This window comes from Meleagris gallopavo, chromosome 2 (genome assembly GCF_000146605.3).
Source record: "Meleagris gallopavo isolate NT-WF06-2002-E0010 breed Aviagen turkey brand Nicholas breeding stock chromosome 2, Turkey_5.1, whole genome shotgun sequence".
In the NCBI taxonomy this organism is placed as follows: Eukaryota; Metazoa; Chordata; class Aves; order Galliformes; family Phasianidae; genus Meleagris; species Meleagris gallopavo.
Window position 1 is genome coordinate 17,303,935 of NC_015012.2, and position 9,615 is coordinate 17,313,549.

Consider the following 9,615-nt stretch of genomic DNA (forward strand, 5'->3'; position numbering starts at 1 on the left):
AAGCCTTCAATGCGAAGGAGGAAAGATGATGTCTGTCTCCAAGTATTGAAGATTGTTTATAGTCCAAATATTTGAAGATGTTGCTAGTTATATGGTAACCAGAACCTCTAACTCAGTGCTTTAATTAAAGGTTTCTGTTCACTGAAGCATGGATGATAACTGAGATTTGAAAGCTATTGCTGTAGCTAGCTTTTACTTACTTCTGTAGCCCACACCAGAAAACATGTAATTCACAGTAAATATAAATTAAAAAAAGAAAAGAAAAGGCTAGCTGATGGCTGGTTGCTGTGCGAATGCACTCAACGATTGGCAGTCTGGCATGACAGGAAGAATATCTGCAACTGGAGGGAAAACTGCACCCACCAGCAAAGCCTGCTTCTTGTACTTCCTTCCATTTTTGTGACTCCAAATGGTTTTAATCTCCCCAGGACTCTCTTTTCACAGAAAATGCTATCTGAACAACTTTCTTCACAGTTGCTGACCTTCTCTGTGGTTTGGCAAACGTTGTCGTTAGTGGTATTGGATTTGTAGATTTGGTTATTCGTGTTAGTGAGAACCAGCATGGGCAAATGGATAATGAAGGGCTGGAGTTGGCAGTGCAGGGGAAGGAATTCAGTCCTGACCATCTTCCTTGTTCCTAATAACATGAGTGGAGATGTCCCAAGACGGAGACTTTTTAGAAAGGCATCAGCTGCTCTGGAATGGTAACCAAACCTCTGGGCCTTTGAGGTTTGCTCATCACTTCTTACAATCAGCGAAGAAATGCATGACTCTCTGAGGAAGGTATTTCAAGCTTATTTTCTTTAATCTTCTGGGTTTTGTGGTTGTGACTCCCCTGAGGTCATGCAGATATTTTTAAATGAATTCTCACTGCCTGAATAACAGAGAAATAATGTCTTGTTTGAACTTCTCTATTCTCCACCTTCATAACTCTGGGCGCTCCTCAAGCAAAGCTGAAGTTGCTGGGCTGTTTCAAGAGTACTTTAGTATTTGCATTAACAACAACCCTTCCCCTGTGAAGAACATTTGCAACCCTTGAAATGTTTGTTGTTCAGCTGGGCTAGCTAACAGCTGTATTGAGCAAAGCAACATGTGACAACCAGTGCATTCCTGAGCGATTATCATATACTGCCAACGACTGCTCCATGTGTATGTTGCTGTAGTGTGTGAATTGCCCAGAGCACAGCAAAGGAGAAAAAAAAAGCATACAATCTGAGTAGAATCACAGAAACATTAATGTTGGAATTGACCACTAAGATCGTCATGTCCAACCACAAACCCATCCCTACTGTGCCCACTAACCCATGCCCCTCAGTACCACACTGCTACAGTTCTTGACTATTTGAAATTGTTACGGAGAGTACAAAGCAAGAAAGAGAGTCTTTCTTTCCCCCCACGTATTGAGTCTGCACCTACTTTCTGACAGGAGAGCCTTCAGTTTGTGTAGGTATGTGCTGTGGTGCGGAGCTATTAGAGCTTTTCTCACAGAAATGATTTGGAGAAAATTGAGCCATTTTTTTCATTGGTTAGTGGACTCTGCCAAAGTCCAAATGTTCTGTGGGAGCACTGCAGTATTAGAGGATGGAAGGAGGGACGTGCGCTGCTTCTGCATCTTTTGCTTGCTCTGGTCAGTGCCAGACTGCTTTGTTTTGGTGAGTTGAAGACATTTCATTTCAGCCTGCCATGTTCCTGTTACTTTTCACTTGGTTTACACTGATGGTAGTGTTAATAGTAAACCACACCAAGGGTAGGAGCGACTTATTTTATGATATCATTGGAGAAGTGAGGTATTTTCACAATTGTGAGTTTATCCATGGTGTTTAGTGGTATGGTGGCGATGGGTTGATGGCTGATCTAGATGATCTTGGTGGTCTTTCCAACTTAATGATTCCACGATTGTATGATGGTTTAGACTGACTGGATGGTGCTCCCTGTTTAATACAGCGCTCTGCCCTGCTATGAGCTTCTTTCTTACTAATGTCAGACACACAGGGAGGAATGAATTACTGCAATTTGTTAATAAAAAATAGTTTTTAGCCCTTGGGATTGTCTCAGTTATGTTCTGTTCGGATGGGTTTTTTTGTACTAATAGCAGTGTTTCTTCATGACTCCCAAACTTCTAAAACAAAAGAAATGGCTATGTAGCCATCAACTGTCATGCAGCAGCTCACAAAAAAAAGGGAAGGAAATTATATTGATGCAGACCTTTAAAACCTGTTCTGGAATTTCACCAGAGCCTTCTGTTTGCTGACTCTCTGTGGCAGCACAGCCTGGCTGTTCTCAGGTAGACAAACAATAACCTCAAATGTGGATTAAGCTGACAATTGGCTTGCTATAAAAAGTCTTCATTTAATGGTTGTAGGAGACTGAACATTTCCATCAAGTCCACAGAATATTAGAGGAAAATTGGATCTGTAATTAGATCCTTCTGATTAACTTGTGTGCAGCATGCTATCGCAGTGCCACCTAGATCCTTCCTCTTAATAAGGCTTATTGAAGAGGCAGAATAATTATAGTCTTGCAAAAAAGCCTAGTTTTGCGGGATTGTCAGTATTATTTTGATGACTCAGAATGATCTGATAGGATTCTTTTGAATGAAACTTGGTCAGTAACTGCTATGATATCTTTGCAGCAATTTAAAGGTTTTTAACATTTTCATGAGAGTATTTTAGTTAGGAAATGGGAAACAAAGCTTTGTGGGCTTCACACTGCACAGAAGTACGGTGCAGGTTTTGGGTTCCTCTTTTTTTTTCCTCACACTGCTTTCTACAATGTTCAAAATATTACTTAAGAGTGTGTTTTAATTCATTTAACAGTAAAAAACAAACGTTTATGTTGGGAGAGAAGAATTTATCCAATCTGTAAATTACATCGGGTCTAATCAACTTAAAGAAGTGTTTTTGTTCAGCAGCAATTACATCCAATCAGGTTCTCCAAGGTTCATATTCATGAGATGGAGAAACTGAGAACAGAGGTGCTTCCCTTGCAGCTGGCTCCCTAAGCTCAGGAGGAAAGAAAAAGTCAAACAACTGAATACAGAATTGCACTTTATGCATTCAGCTTTTGGTCTCTTTCTGTTTGTACTTAGTCAAGAAAGTTCTCTAGACTATTCCTCGCTACCCTGTGTTTAAGTGGAGGTCCTTCTGATGTCCCCTCTTTGCTTTTCTAGCCTTTCTGCTTCCATGTAGACTGCCTGCACTCCACAAGGTGAGCCAGGACTCACTGTTGCCACATGCTGGAAGTCAGCAGCTTTCTTGCAGAGCAGAACATGGCTGCCTGGGTCCTGACCTGCTCAGAGGGTGACTGAGGCAATTCCCCAGCCTCTGTAGGTATATTCATGGCCCAGACCTCTAGTTCTGCAGATTTGTCTGTCAGATCATAGACAAATCTTTTTCCTGAAGCAGTGGGTTGGAGGGCATTTTCTCTGGGACAGTGAGCAGCAAGAATTTCCATGAATTTCTTTCCTTTTCTCACTGCTGTCTAGGCTCAGTGAGCTCAGGAGGATCAAAGGGGCAGTGCTCTGTGTTCCCAAATGGGATGGGATGCAGGCCATAACGGCAGTCAGGTTGCTGCTACGTAACTCTAGTTTCTAATGCAGAGCAAAGAGACGAGAAGTGGACATGGCTGTGAGCTGCAAATCAATCCCTGAGACCTTTGAAGCTCAGGGAAAGGATTTCAGGCCCTTCCCTGACTGTGAAATTGTGTTGATATCAACGAGTCCATCAGGCCTTTGGCTGCCAGTCAGAGAAATGCTCCACGGCCATCAGGGAGCAGGGTCACGTCTGTGGGAGTCTGGTGTCCTTCACGTCTTACCAGAGGCAGAGTTCCTGCCCCAGGGATGCTGCAGTTTGCGTGTATCTTCTGTCTGTACTATTTAGGGGGAAGTGTGGTGTGCTGATAGAAAGTGAATGAAATGAGCTTGCTAACTTTGCTTGGACCTGCAGTATATTTCAACTGTAGCCTTCAATACCTCTTACTATGCCCATCTCCTGTCTTTCTTTATCAGAGACTTTCAAGTTCATGTCAATTTGAAGATGTAGGTGTTGGGCCTCAGGCAAATGTTCACTGGAGATTAGGAGGAGACTGTTACAAACGCAGCGTAACAGAAGTGCTTGCAAGACAGCAGCTTTTGAAAAACCTTTCCCAAGGCAGTTGCAGCAAATCTGGGGCACGCCATGCTTTCCTTCACTTGAGATTCCAGCTGCAAGGCATGTTGTTCTGTGTGGAGTTTTTTTTTGCATTTCACCCACTCAAAATGCCTGTCCTGCAACTGCTGGAGGCTTGAAGTGAATTTGGACTGCATCTAAAGACAGGTATGTTTTGTGGGTGAAAGCCAGTGGAAGAAAATTCCTGTCCAGAAAGAGGATGCAAGAAGAGGTGATCCCAGTGTGTGCTCTGGCAGTGCCAGGACAGAGAGATGGAGAGAGGAAGGGAGGAATCATTTCCACAGGGTGCATCAAGATGCTGACCCAGATTCGTGGTGGTGGCTTTAACACAGAGCTGGTGGCACATGAGGGAGCTCAACAGGAAGCAGCTTGTGCAGCACTGACATTCCATCCCATCCCGCATATGGGGAAAGGGCAGCCTCCAAGTTCCTGCAGCTTGCTGGCTGTGCTGGGAATTGCCTCCCCTTTCCCCACCCTCAGTATTAGGTAAAACTCCATAGAAATACTGAGCAGTGGGGGGTCTGGCTTTGAGTTTATCCCTTTTATCCACATCCTAATTAGTTGCTAAATGACCAGTAAGTGATTGTTGCTTAATATTAGCTTTTCTGCATGATCAGTCATGTAAAATTATCAGTACTGTCTCATTCCCAATACAATTAATCAGTTAGATGAAATGGTGCTGATCAAGGACCCATATGATGCAGAATGTGGTCTGACCCAGAGCTTATTGAATAAAAGCTTTGTCTGACACGTGTTAGCTTGAGTTAGCTTTTTGCTTGAGTTACAGGACCACAGCATCCTTTCATTTTCACTTTTCTTAGGAGTTCCAATCTCAGATCTGCAGGAAGCACAAGAGAAAAGAGGAAGACTGGACTTGCTGCTGAAGCAGAGGGTTTAACTCAGACACTCTGGGTCATATTGCTGGCTGTGCCCACTTACTGACATGAATTTATGCTTGCCATTTTTGTCCCATTTTTTTCCCTCTAGAAAGCAGGAATTACTGTCGGGATAACTTATCAAAGCATTTGTGCACCTTAGCTACTTGATGCTCTGAGAGTGCTCTGAGAGTAACAGATGAAGTACACATTGTGGTAGTGCCATGCAGGCCTCAAGCATTCCATGTCCCCTCCATCACACAGCAAAGCTGCTGGGAAGGTCTTGGCTAAAGCAGGATGGCAGTTTGAATTCTTGCTCCAAAACCTTTGCTTTGCTCCCCCAGAATTTGGGGACAGACTGTCCTGTGGCTGCTCTTAGCACAGCCTCCCTTGGGTCTGTGGGTCTGACTGCAGGTGTCCATGGGACAGCAATTGTTTGGTTCTCTATTATTGTGGGTTTTTTTTTTTTAGTTCTGATGAGTATGGGAGTAAATCTGATGATTGGCCAAGATTTTAGAATTCAATTACAGCTGGATTTCACTGACATGTACTAAGCGAGATATACTTGATGGAGAATCTAACATTTTATGTAAGTAACTAACCCTGGGTATGCCAGGTTGTAGCAGCAAGGATCACCACAGCAGTCATGGGGAGGCATCCCACTGTAGGAGTGTTTGATCCCCCCATTTTTCATGACTCAGGATCTCTGAGCATTGTCTGATGCTGTGTTACCACTTCTCACCCTTCTCCTGCCCAGCTGCATGTCTGCCCAAGCACCAAAACATCACCACTGCTCTGGATCAGACAAATGAGTCGTGGTTGATTGTGTCCTCAGTGAAAAACTGTCGGGACCTGTAGTTATCCTTGAGGTTTGCTGGAAGTTTTTTAAAGCTGCCATGGCCTATGGGGCTTCACCTGGTGACCACAGCTATGAGGTCACACAAGATGGAGTTCATCACCTCAAGCCTCAGAGGGCAGCCATGTCTGCAGCTTGGGCTGTTTCCTTTAATTTTCCTACTTCCTACTGCTTCAGTCTGATCTTCCCCCTGACCCTTGTAGGACAATAAATGCCAGCTGAGGCGTATCTAATTCTTCCCTGTCTTCCTCAGCCTGTACTTCTTTCCTTATCTGAGCGCCCAGAAATAACCTACTCCTTTTCAACCGCTGTTCATGCAAGATTGACCTCATAGTACACACATACAAGAGTAAAGCACATAGCTCAAGTTTTGTCCATAGACAAAAAGAATTGAACTGCAACAAGCAGGGATTTCCCAGAGGTGGGATTCATCTTCAGCTAGTGGGGATTTTCCAAGAGAGATGATCCAAAGCAGAAGCCATGTGGATGTTTTACAGCATCTCTTTGGTTAGATTGTATTGCATGAACTGTGTATCTGAAGGCATTCCAGGAAAAGTGTTTTGGATTTAGAGGTGCATAATTGCATAAAGCCATGACTAAGGAGGATGGTTTTTCTTTTTCTCTCCTTTGTAATGGATTTATTTATTTATTTATTTTTATTGTCTTCTTATCCAGGTGTGTTTATTATTGCTGAATGTGAGCACGAAGAAGGAGACTGAAGTACTGGTATGAAAATACCTAGTGTAAAAGCAGAGATCATGCTATGGAGGAAAAGGAACAGGCCAGATCCTCACTAGAAAATAAATGTGTGCAGAGCCTCTGACTGCAAATGCAGCCATTCCCTCCAAGGCTGAACCCTTCTGAGGTGAACATTCAGGCCGGGGAAGCTCAGGCAGGTGCATCCCATGACTGTGAATGCATCGGGGAGGTGCTGCTGGAGCGGCAGGGCTTTTGCTCCAGTCAGTGCTCTGAGCACATAGCAGATGATCTTGAAAGAGCCTCCCTGATGCAAGCACTGCACTCTTCTTGCATGTCTGGTCATGAGGTATGAGGAAACACAGGGAAAATTCTTATGTTTTGTAGGCAGCTTTACTTGTATCATCCAAATAATCATGAACTGTGGTGGTGCTTATAGATAAAACTCTCTCCCAGGAGTGACTGGGAGCTCTTGCCACACTCCTTGTGTCCACAACAGCTGAAAACTTAAATGGGACAGATATACCCTGTGGACATCACAGTGGGTCTCTGCACAGCAGGGAGTTCTGCCCTCTAAGCCTGAAATGTCCCCCCATTGACCAGCTGTATGCAGAAGGTCGTGGGAGGTCTGGAGGAGTGAAACCGCTGTTCCTTTTGAGCTGTAAGCACTTAAGAAAACTTTATAATTAGCAAAAGAACAAAACCTCAAATATGTACCCTGTTAGTTTGTGTGTGTCCATGCATTTTTGCATCTGCATACAAAAAGACATTTTAAAAGGCTGTCGGTCCAGTTGTCTGTCGGTCCAGTTGTCTCCCATTGTCATTTCTTGTTCATTCAGGAGAGCACTGCTGTTTCTGGTGCATCAGTAACTGATAATGCAGGCCACATCTAAGGGCTCACAGAAGTGTTGCTAGAAAGTCAGAGTTATAGCCAACTTTTTGACATGGTGATCTCCCAGCATGATGCTTGTGCATCATCCATGGAAGTGATGTGGCTGGGGAGGGGGAAATACCATCCTGGGGTCACCAACACCCAGCAAACATCAATGCCCTGAGGATAACAGATGAGTTTAGTAGTGTCAGAGCTACTTGCTTCTCTGAGACAACAAAACATATGAGTGTTTGGTCCATCAGAAATGCTCAAGGCATATGCTTATGTGGAGCAGGGCCTTCATCAGTAGGTTGTTACTACTGGGTCTGGTAGGAGTGGCCAAGCACTTGCCCTTCTCTGGGACTGGTAAAAGGATTCTTGATACCTTCTGCCATCCCATTGTAAGGAAGGGCATGAACCATAAGCAGACAGAATGCTCTTGGTGTCACTGAAGCTGCTCTGACACACGTGACAGTGGACATTGGCCTCATTGTTACCATGGGCCTCAGTTACTCATTTTTTCAGTTTTCCACACAGCATTACTCATACTAGTTTTTCAAATGGGCTGTCTGGTGACTAAATCTGGTTGACTGAATCTAACATAGTTCTTTATATCTTATGCTAACATGTGTTGCTATTATTTTTAATTTCCTGATTTATGAAAAGTATATATGTCAGAGGAGAATAAGTATTTTACTATATATGGCGACATCTCCTTGTAATATCAAAACAACTTTGAGGCAGCCAATGCTAACTGTTCTGCATGCAGCTATGTTGTATTGGATTCAGTGCTCCAGGGGGCTGTGCAGAATGACGTACCAGTGGAACTGGGAGGCAAAAAAAGCTTTTAAATGCACTGGAAAATTTCGCTTCCATTGTCTGTGTAGGCAGGAGCAGTCTGACACATTTGGTAACAGTTTCCCACATCTATCCAAGCAATAATACCCTGGTCTTCCTACTTTATGGAGGGTGTGCAATACTGTAAGGATGTCACATTACTGATGGATTATTGTGCTCCTTCAACTGTATAGGACCTGGAATACAAGTGTCTGGCTTGAAAGCCTCTTTGATAACTGCTGTCTGTTGTCTATTTGGCTATGATATCCTGCAAATCTGGAAAACGTTGTTCATAAGCACAGGAAAAAAAAATGAGTGGGTCCTTTCTTTTTTTAATCAAAAAAGAGGTATCTTCAGGGAAACCTGAAAATAAACAGGCTGATTTGGTCTAGCAGACTTGACTCAAAAGGTTTAGGGGCCAGTATCCTGCCTGTGAATTCCAATTTCTGCAGAGTTTGTTCTCTGATCTTCTCTCGAAGGAGCTGGCTCAGGGGATTATGGAGCTGTGGTACTGCACAACTGAGGAAGGTGTTCTGTAGCCCTAGGGATCTTGTTCTTCAAATCCCCTGAGTCCCATAGATGGTTGAGGTTTCCATAGGATAAGGCTGTGCTCTGTAATATCCACCTGACTGCTGTTAAACTGTGAGAGCATGAAATCCAAGCTGGACATGAGCCAGCAGAGTGCCCTCACAGCCCAGAAAGCCAACTGTATCCTGGGCTGTATCAAAAGAAGTGTGGCCAGGAGGTCGAGGGAGGTGATCCTGCCCCTCTATTTTGTTCTGGTGAGACCTCACCTGGAGTATTCCAGATGTGGAATCCTCAGTACAGGAGGGACATGGACCTGTTGGAGTGCGTCCAGAGGAAGGCTATAAAATGACCCAAGGAATGGAACACCTCCCCTCTGAGGACAGGCTGAGAGAGTTGGGTCTGTTCAGCCTGGAGAAGAGAAGGGAAGGCTCCAGGAGACCTGAGAGCAGCCTTTCAGTATCTAAAGGGAGGCTGTAAGAAAGAAGGGGACAGACTCTTTAGCAGGGTCTGTGGTGATAGGACAAGGGGAAATGGTTTCAAACTTTTTAGTTTAGGAGAGATTTAGACTGGTTATAAGGAAGAAGGTTTTTACACTAAAGGTGGTGAGGCACTGACACAGGTTGCCCAGAGGGGTAGTGGATGCTCCATCCCTGGAGACATCCAAGGTCAGACTGGACGGGGCTCTGAGCAACCTGGTCTGCTGTAGATGTCCCATTCATTGCAGGGGAGTTCGACTAGATGGCCTTTAAAAGTTCCTTTCAACTCAAAAGATTCTATGGTTCTTTT

General features: G+C 44.1%; 1 long non-coding RNA gene across 2 annotated transcripts in view; it reads left to right on the forward strand.

Moving 5' to 3' along the window:
* LOC104909567 overlaps positions 1-9,615 on the forward strand; it is a 59,383-nt gene that overhangs the window by 46,867 nt on the left and 2,901 nt on the right. The window contains exon 3 of one of the 2 annotated variants that reach the window (XR_792411.3): positions 6,573-7,704. The exons of the other annotated variant lie outside the window; for it this stretch is intronic. This is a non-coding gene — a long non-coding RNA (uncharacterized LOC104909567). Of the gene's footprint in view, positions 1-6,572; positions 7,705-9,615 lie in introns of those variants that run through there. 2 annotated transcript variants of the gene reach the window in all.